Source organism: Octodon degus, unplaced genomic scaffold (assembly GCF_000260255.1).
Source record: "Octodon degus isolate 3935 unplaced genomic scaffold, OctDeg1.0 scaffold00066, whole genome shotgun sequence".
NCBI lineage: Eukaryota > Metazoa > Chordata > Mammalia > Rodentia > Octodontidae > Octodon > Octodon degus.
In genome coordinates, this window is record NW_004524642.1 from 5,501,136 (window position 1) to 5,511,007 (window position 9,872).

Sequence of the window (9,872 nt, forward strand, 5' to 3'; positions counted from 1 at the left end):
TCTATTTTAAGGGACAGCCAGATAGCTCAGCAGTTTAAAGCTCCTGCTTAGGCAGATGCAGGGACTAGGGTTTGATCCCCAGAAAGCCATGCCAGCCAGGCTCCTGGCGCACGCTGAGACAGAAACTGACTCTGGGCATAGTGGCACAGGCCTGTGAACCCAGCTCTTGGAGGCTGAAAACAGGAAGATCAATGCAAGTCTGATCTGTGTAGTGAGACTCTGCGGACCCCCTACTAAATACATTTTTTAAAAATCGTTTTAGTAATCATTTCCCTTATATGCAAATATAGTCCCTTGTAGAAGAGAACTCTGAATCTTTAAAAATAAAAATCAAATGTCTATTTGAAATAGGTGCATTTGTTTTCTTTCCTCTTCATTCATCAAACAGTTCCGTGCAGAAACGTTACCACATTGAAGCAATTCATATGTCAGTTACTGTCAGCAATGTTTTTTTAATTTTCAACCTCAAAATTCCATGTTTATTACAAAGGCCAATGGTGTTTCTAAGGTGAGCTTAGCGGTAGTTTTTCTGGTAACGTACAGGAAACAGGGCCTCCAAACTTTTTGGATTCTCAGCGACGGGGGTCAACTCCCAACAGGATCTGGTCGTACTAGATGAGAATATCTTTGATTTCTTTTGTGGAAGCCTCATCAGCGTATTTCTGGTAACAGGCCACCAGGGCTTTGGGCTGACGGTAGCATAAATCTGGGCAACATGACCACCACCCTGCACACGGACACGGATTTCAACACCAGCAAACTGCTCCCTGCCCAGAAGAAGGACGGGCTCCACTGAGTTATATTGCAGTATGTGTAGCTCGATCATCTCCAGGAGACCCTCGTTCACCTTGATGAGGCCATTGACCGGCTTGCAGTGTACCACGGCTGCGGCTGCCTTCTTGCGACCAAAGACCTGCGCAGACTGCAGCGGACAGCTAGACTGCACGGTCGCTAGCGCGGACTCTAGAGCTCCTCACAGCGTGGTGTCGCAACCGGAAAAGGGTGCCATCAGCAGTGTAACTCTAGGGCTCCTGAGTTAGAAGCTTCAACATTCAGGTGGTCAGAACAAAACAGAGAAGAAACCCTGCCCTACCTGTCCACGGAACCACCTGGGAGAGAACAGGAAGTGTTTTCCCAGGTGCTCAGGACTTTCTATTTTTTAATAATTTGGCCATGTGCTCTCGTTATAAGGGCGGGGTAAAGCAGCTTGGATACAAGCTTTACTCTCCGTAAGAAGAGATGAGAGCTCAGTACATAAGCTTAATAAAATTTTTCCTTAAATGTTATACATGCAGTTATACCTTACCATTACAATAGCATACCATGCCGTGCCGTGCCGTGCCGTACTGTCCTTAAAAATCAGTGAGCCCGTCAGGCCTTATCTTATTGTTATAGAGCTCAAGTACAAAGATTAATAACAGAAAGATGACATACATAAAGGTATAACTATTCTTTCCTTAAAGTTAGGTTTTTCCTGAAGGTTTTTTTTTTTTTTTTTTTTTGCCATTCAGGATGCCTTCAGGGCAGGTCTTTTCCTGAAGTTTTTCACTAAATTTGACCCTATTACACATAAATTTATCAAATCCACTTAAAGTTTGTTACAATTGTTAGTAGTATTAGTGACTCTTTATTCTCAAAATAGCGTCAATCTTCAAGGCAAAGGTGGGTGAGGTTACAATAACACCAACTGCTGTCTACAGAACCAAGGTGTGCTGAAGATAAAACAAAGGTTAATTTTTTTCAATGCAATTTATCTCTTAGTAGAAATTAAATTCATTTAATTTTCTCAATACTGAGAATCGCAGCTGAATTTTCTTCCTAAAAATTAAATTGAGGGGTTGAAGAGATAGCTCTGCGGTCTAAGCACCTGCCTGGCGACCGTGACCGAGGTCTGATTCCCAGTGATGCTTGCTGCACAAGCCCCAGAACGCTGGGCACACTGTGCCGGGCCCCGAAACTGGGTGCGGTGATGCGTACCTGTGATCCTAGAGCTGAGGAGGCTGAGATAGGAGGATCACTATGAATCTGAGCTGTATAGTGAGACCTTGTTTCAAATAAATAAATACATAAATAAAATTGTTTAAAATTTAATTGAAATTTCATAAGCAATTGATAGATATCACTTATTGCACAATTTGTGCTTTATTTTTATAATAAACTTAGTTTATTATAACTGTAGCTTCACTTTAGATATGTGCATGATTAAATTAAAGTGGATTTGTTGAGAATAAAAAACTGAGTCCAATATTTCTTAATATGGATTCTAAGAACTTACAAAGTAAAACTTCTATTTCTTGTTATTAATTTTTATATACTATGTGTATGTGTTATATAAGGATTGCATTATTTGTGTTTGGTATGCATACATTACACACTGCAATTTGCTTTCGCCCCTTTTCCCAACCCTTGCCCAGCACTGCATCTCACCGCTCCCAGTCACTAATGATCTGTATTTCTGAAGACTCATCCACCTGACTACAATTGGCTCTTATTTTGCTTTTTAATTTTCTACACTTTGTGGGTCTCAGGTATGTGAAATCGTGTAATACTTAAAGCTGCGAATCTGAGTTTATGGCTTTCCATTAAGGTTTTAAGGAGATCCATTTTCCTACAAGTGACTCTCACGTATGCCTCTTTATGGCAGAGTAGTCCTCCGTTGTGTGTGAGTACAGTATTTTTAAATCCATTCTTTTGTTGGTGGGCATTTAGGTTGTTTCAAAAATTTAATTTTATGAATTATCCTGCTGTAAACTTGGGTATGCATACATCACTGCGATATGATAACCTTATCTCTTTTTCAAAGATAGCTAGTAGGGTGGCAGCTGGATCAGATAGAATTCCAATATTTGATTTTTTGAGGAATCTACATACTGATTTTCATAGAGGCTGTACTAGCTTATATTCCTATAAACAATTCAGAAATTTTGTTTTTGCCCTGAAGCTTGCAGCTTTTAATATCATTTGACTCCTTGATAGTAGCTATTATTTTTGCTGTAAAATGGAATATTAATGTGTTTGAATTTGCATTTCTTTAATGGCCAGGGTTGTTGAATATTTCTTTGTATTTATTGGCTAATTTTGCTTTTTGTTCTTAGAAGTGTCTTAATTTAGTGAATCTATCAAATAGATATTTCATTTGGAGAGGTCTGAGTTTTGGACTTCTCTAAGTGTTCTAGATAGTAAGCATCAGTTCAAGGTGTAACTGGATTTTTTTCTCATTCTCATTCATGTTTTTTCTCATTCTCATTCATGTTTTTGCTTTTCTCTGTTGCTTGTTTCCTCTGCTGTATAGAAGCCTTGTAATTTGTTTTTTTAATTCATTTTATTGAGAAACAAATAGCAATGACACAGTTTCAAAACCAATTAGTAGGACAGTTTCAATAATTAATACATTATATATTGTTGTCGTCTTAGTAGTTATTCATAGTACAACATGCAGACATGATATCCTGTCCACAGACACTATTGGTACAAATCTTTCTATTCAGTGAATTAAGAGAAAGTAGCTATATATCTATCCTATTTTGAATATAGAGATACAAAATGGTCCTTCGTTTATATCCCCTTTTTTTTGTTTAGTTTTGTCAGAGATGGGTATTCCATCATCATTTAAATATCGTAGGTGTGTGAATTCAGCAAAATCATCCAATATAGTCCAGTAGTCCATGATAGTAGTAGGTTATCTGTAGGACTGGCAATGTCAGAAGTTGTTGACTTGAGCCTTTTACAGTTCAACATATTAATATGGCTTTGCTCTTTATACTTCATTTTTATATTTTCCTGCTGGATGGTTAAGATCAAGATAAAAAAGACCTGTATAACAAGAAATGTAACCTGTGTATCTGACAAGGTCAGTCAAATCCCCTCAGGATTTCTCCAACACTGTACCGTAGTCTGTAGATCCTTTTCCACTGTCAGACATGTGGATGAGTCAGGGCCATTGCTTGACCAATTTGCTCTTGATAAAATTCCATTTGTTATTTCTTTTCCTATTGGGATTCTCTTCAGAAAATCCTTGCCTATGCCTATGACTTGAAGAGTTTTTCGTCTTTTATCTATCACTAGGTTAAGCATTTCTGGTGTACTTTGAGCCACATTTAATTTTAGTGTAATGGTAAGAGACACAGGTGCGACTTCAGTATCTCACATGTGTTGCTAGTTTTCCAGCAGCATACTAAAGGAGCTATCTTTCTTCTTTCAAATGTTTGGGTCATTTACCTAGGATCAGGGAGATGGATGTGCTGGGGCTGATTCCTGGTCCTCTTTTGCTTTATTGATGCACTTGGGGGCCTTTGCTGTAGTGCCACGCTGTCTTATCAGTGCTGTTTTGAAATAATTTGAAATCTAGGATTGTTGTGCCTCCTGCCCTGCAGGATTCCTTACGCCATTCTGATATCTTCAGATACAAATGAGTCTTTCGATTGTTTTCTCCAGTCTGTTGAGGAACATGATTAGTATCCTGATTGATATTGCATTAAACCTATATGTCATTTTAGATAAGTCCAAATTCTTCCTACCCAGGAATAAGTCATATCTTTCCATTTTCTAATATCCTATTTGATCTTTTACAAAGTTCTTCAATTTTCATTGTAAAACTCTTCCACTTTTTTGTTTAGGTTAATTCTAGTTATTTTTTTCTTGATGTTCTAATGAATGTTACAATCTTTTAATTCTTTTCAGTATAATCAATGATGTATAGAAATATGATTGTTGTGGGCTTATTTTGTATCCTACTATATTTCTCAATTTTTTATTCTAAAACATTTTTGGTGTGAATTTTTGAGTCTTTTAGGTAAAGGATTATGTTATCTGCATGAAAAAGTATTTGACTTTTTTACTATATTATTCCTCATACTTTACTTACTTTAGCCTGATTGACACAGCTAATAGTTTCAGTATGTATTATGGCTACACCCTAATAGCACTTTTGGTAGTAGGTCCCATGGCTTCTCTCTCATGTCTGTCCCCTGCTTGCAGCTTCTCTTAGATGATGACATTTTTGGCTTTTCCAAACTTGGGGTTTCCACTGACTAGGCTTCTCACTCACAGCTTTACACACTACCCTCCCAGAGGCACATGGCCTGGCCTTCCAGGCCTTATGAAATCAAGGTGGAAGCCTTCTTAACCACAGAACTCCTGCATTCTGCAAGCATCTAAACCCAAAGCCACATGGATGATGCCAACAACTGCTGCCATCTGGAGCAGTAGACAGACTTTCTTCTCTCTTGGCTGTAGGGGTTGAGTGCCTGGATCACTGAGCTCTCTGACCCTAATGCCAAGGAATAAATTTTGCATGCTGGCACCATTCTGGAACCTGATGTCACCGCCACCACCATTCTGGAACATGGGGGCTCTTTTCCCTTCAAGGCAAAGTCCCTGACCTTTGTAATACTAAGGCTGCAAAGGGTGGAGACCTGTCACCTCCTGTGATGCCCTCAGGCCACCCTATCCATTTTCTAGTTCTTTCCCAGGAATGAAGTTCCTCTCAGCTCTATCTTTGCATTCCACAGCTTTATTGATGCTTCATGCCTAGCCAAACTCATAACACTTTAAATCATCCTGCTGGGCTCTTTGCTCTTGATTCTTAACATGAATCTGACTAAAATACCCAATAATAGCCATGCCACTGCCTCAATATTCAGCTGCTTTGAGATTCTTTTGAAAGATTAATAAATCTGTGGCACTAATCTCAATCTCATGCAAAGTTTCTGGACACAAGCAAAGTTCAGACAAACTTTCTGCCAAGACATAATACATATCACCCAAAGTCCAACAACCAATGCAGTCCTTTTTTTCCCAGCAGAAACCTCTGTATCCTGCTCTTCACAGGCAGGCTTTTTATCAATCTTCTGGTCTTCTGAGCTCTGAACAGAATCTTCCATAGAGAACAGATGAAGCTATTCTAGTTTTTCTCTTGTGGAGGACATCTTTGAGATCTTCCTATATCTTCCCATAAACCATTCCAAAAAGCTCAAAATCCACATGGTCAGATTCAGCTACAGCAATGACCCCCACTTCTCTGGTACCAAATTCTGTCTTGCTTACTTTTCTCACATTGCTGGTACAAGTACCTGACACTCAAAATGAGGGAATACAAGGTTCATTTTTCTCACAGTTACTGGGAAGTTTCAGTCCATACTCAGCTGCCTTCAAGGCAAAGCAGCACGTGGCAGAAAGCTGCCTTTCATGGTGGTGGCAAAGAACAGAGGACAAAGGGAGTGGCAGAATCTTAGACAGGCAGCTACTCTCTCTCCCCTCTTTACATTGTAATGCAAATTATCTGCCCCAGAGCAGATGCAGCATTCACACCCACAATAATCAATCATAAACTCCAAAAACTGTCCTATAACTTCATGAGGCTTTGCGGGGACACCTATATATAAATCATAGCAGTACCTATTCAAATCAATAAATTTTCCTCTCATTGTATCCTGTACGTCCATGATTTCTAGTGTGTTATACTAATGTTATCATCTGATTCCAGAAATAGTTTAGGTTCTTTTTTATTTCTTTTTCCTTTTTTTATGTATTTGGTACAGAATCTCACTATACACCTTGTACTCCTAGTGATCCTCCTGTTTTCAACCTCCCAATCTCTGGGATTACAGGACTGTACCCCCACACCTGGTCTTGGGACAACATGGCCTGTGGTGCCAGGTATGGAACAATGGACCCTGTGCTTGCCTAAGCAGGTAGTCTGCTGAGCTATGTCACAAGCCCTTGGTGTCATTCATTTTGAATGAGTGTTCATGAGGGTGATATTTAGTTTTCAGCTGTTTGTAAAGTCTATATCCAGTATTTTGCCACTCAAGTCTCATTTTAGTGCACTTTTATCTAATGTTGTATATGTGAAGATTTTGATTACTTTTTCCTTATTTATGCAAGTTTCAAGGATTAGAATGAGGTCTCCTTTGGGCAAAATACTGTGCGCTGCTGAGAAGAATGTATACATTGTTGCAGTGTGGAAACAAATGCTGCAGGTATCTATTAAGTCCATTTGCTCAAAAGAGTACTTCAATTCTCATATTTTTTTGTTAATATTTCAGTTAGTTGATCTACTTTTAAAATTGTGATCTAAAGGAACTAATCACAATTATGCCAGTGTTTCCTTGGCTTTTATGTCCAGTAGTGTTTGTCTTATGCAATGAGGCACACCACTATTCAATGCAGATCTACGGACATGTGCTGCCGCTTCCTAATGATTTATTCCTTTAACTGATATGAAGTGACGCTGTTTGCTTCTTATCAGTTATATACTAAAGTTTGCTTTGAAAAAATATTTCTATCACTTCCTTAATGGTCCTAGTATGCAATATATTATTTCTATTATTTTTAAAATTTCATTCTATGATTTTTTAAAATTTGATAAGTATCTTGAATGCAACAAATGGTTGAGATTATTTATTTGGTTTTGTTGCATCTTGTTTTATTTTGTTTTGTTTAACTCAGTCTGCCAGGCTGTCTCTTTTCATTTCAAATTGAGATCATTTATATTAAGTGTTATTAATGAAAAATGACTTATCGCTCTCTTGTGTTCTTTTTTATTTTAACCCCTGTATTTTTTCCTTTTTAGATTAACTGCTCACTTTGAAGTGTGCATTCCTTTTGATTTGTTGGTTTGTTGGCTTCATTGTCTTTGTCTAGCACATTTTTGAGTATTTCCTGTAGTGTTGACTTGGTGTTCATTGATTTTTATGCTGTTCTTGGACAGCCAATGTCCTCATTTTTACATCAATTTTGATAGTTTTGCTGAAAATATTAGTATGGGTTGAGATGTGTTTGCCTTTAGTTTTACTCTTCACTTCAAGCTCACCTGATCTTTAAAATTTTGTTGAAGTCCCTTGTATAATCCTAATGGTTCACCTTTTATCTGACAGGTGTTGAGATTTTGTTTCTGTGTTGGTCTTCTGGGATTTTGACTAAGGTGAGTCACAAACAACTTTTGTTTTGTCTTAGTTATTTAGTAACCTGTAAGCCACATACTGACCTCTATTGCACTTATTTCCTTACACTTGGAAATCTTAAGCTCTGATTTCTCTAAACAGAAATTCTGATTTTATCTTTGCTATTCTCTGTTTTTTTTCCTACTCTAACTAGACATAGGTTACTCTTCTTAGTATTATCCATAGCTCCTGTATGAATTTTTATTGTTCTCTTATCATTTTTAAGGCTTCTAAGGTGAAATCATCACAGGTTTCAATTTTGTCCTAAACTTCTCCAATCCTATGTTCATATTGGTCATTTCTGCTGTGTATTACTAATTCAATAAATTATTTATTGCTAGGATTTCTGTTTGTCATCTTTCATGGATTCTATTTTGTTCTTTTCTTTTTGGTAAATCTATCATTTGAGTTTTGAACCATTTTGGTCCGTTTTTCCAATCTTTCATTTTTTTTAGTCATTTATTTATTTATTTATTTAGTAGAGGTTCTCACTACACAGCTCAGACTTGTAGTGACCCTCCTGTCTCAGCCTCCCCAGTGCTGAGATTACAGGACGGCACCACTATGCCCAGTTTCAGTGGCCAGCACTGCACTCCCAGGGTTCTGGAGCTGGAAATGCAGTACTGGGCATAGAACCCAGGTCCTTGCACTTGCCAGGCTGGTGCTTAGACCACTGAGCTATTTCCCAAGCTCCAGCTTTTCCAGAATTTACTTATTTCTCTTCCATAAACACATTGTCTAATACTTTATAGTCTCGCTCTCTTTGGGTTTCATTCCTTGAATTTCTCAAGTTTCATTGCTTCCCCCTTAATTGTTCTGTGTGGCCCAGCTCTCTAGTGTTTGCTGTGCTCTCTTTGGTCTGGCTGAGGAAGGTGGGTGGCTTTGAAGGTGTCTGTTGCTCTGTTCATTCATGTTCCTATTTTTTGTGCGTATATGTGTTGTCAAGCAAAGTGAAAAGGGTCTGTTACTTTAAATATGACTTCAGTTCGGTTCTGTTTTCCAGATATGTGTTCTTGGCTCTGTTTTCAATAGATATTGGTTACCACTTCCACCTATTCAATTTCTTTGAAGTGCCCCCTGTTACTGTGTTGTAAGAATAGAATCTAGTTTACATATTTCACACACACACACACACACACACACACACACACAAAGAAAACTACAAAACTACTTACACGGACAATAACAAAACATTAAGTACTGATTTATATTTTTCTTTTCAAGTAAGTTGTATTTTACTTTTAAAAATATATAAAATAATCAACGGCAATGTTTGAGTGCCTTTACTTATTCATTGAATCAATAGTAATGGTTGTGTGTGATTAGACTATAAGTTGATTTGGTAAATATTCACTATGTTTTTGTTCAAAATTATAACTAACACATTTTCCCCATTACTCCAAACGAATCAAGACCTTCAACATGTTTTTGACCATATTCCAAAATATATTTTAAAATAATTTAAATGCATACATAATAAAAATGAGTTTAAAAATTAGCACAAACTTTTGTGTTTCAATGAAAACTACATATGTGAAACTAAAGAAATATCATTCACCTTTGAGATTTTCAAAGCTTAAAATAGCTCTTTAAGAAACATATGCAATTATCTAACTATCTCCCATATAAGAAATGGGCCATGTCCTCAAAAAGAATTGTATTGTATGCAATATGATAACTATTGTTAATGTTCTTTCATCTTTTATTGAAATTCCATAACATTTTTACTGTCTTTTCTTCTTTCTTTAAAATCAAAATAGAAATATAGTTAAGATTAAATTAGAATGTATTCTAATTTTGGAATAATAAATAGTTTGGCCAAAAATATTTTGTGTTACTAAAGAAAAAAAACTTAGAAAGCACAGTAGAATAAGTACTTGCCTGATACAAAGTCCTGAGTTCAATCCCCAGTACCAGAAGAAGAAGAAG

At 37.2% G+C, this 9,872-nt stretch overlaps 1 pseudogene; it reads right to left on the minus strand.

The window, feature by feature from the left end:
• Positions 1-514: 514 nt before the first annotated feature.
• Positions 515-9,872, minus strand: part of LOC105742678 — a 12,821-nt pseudogene continuing 3,463 nt past the window's right edge.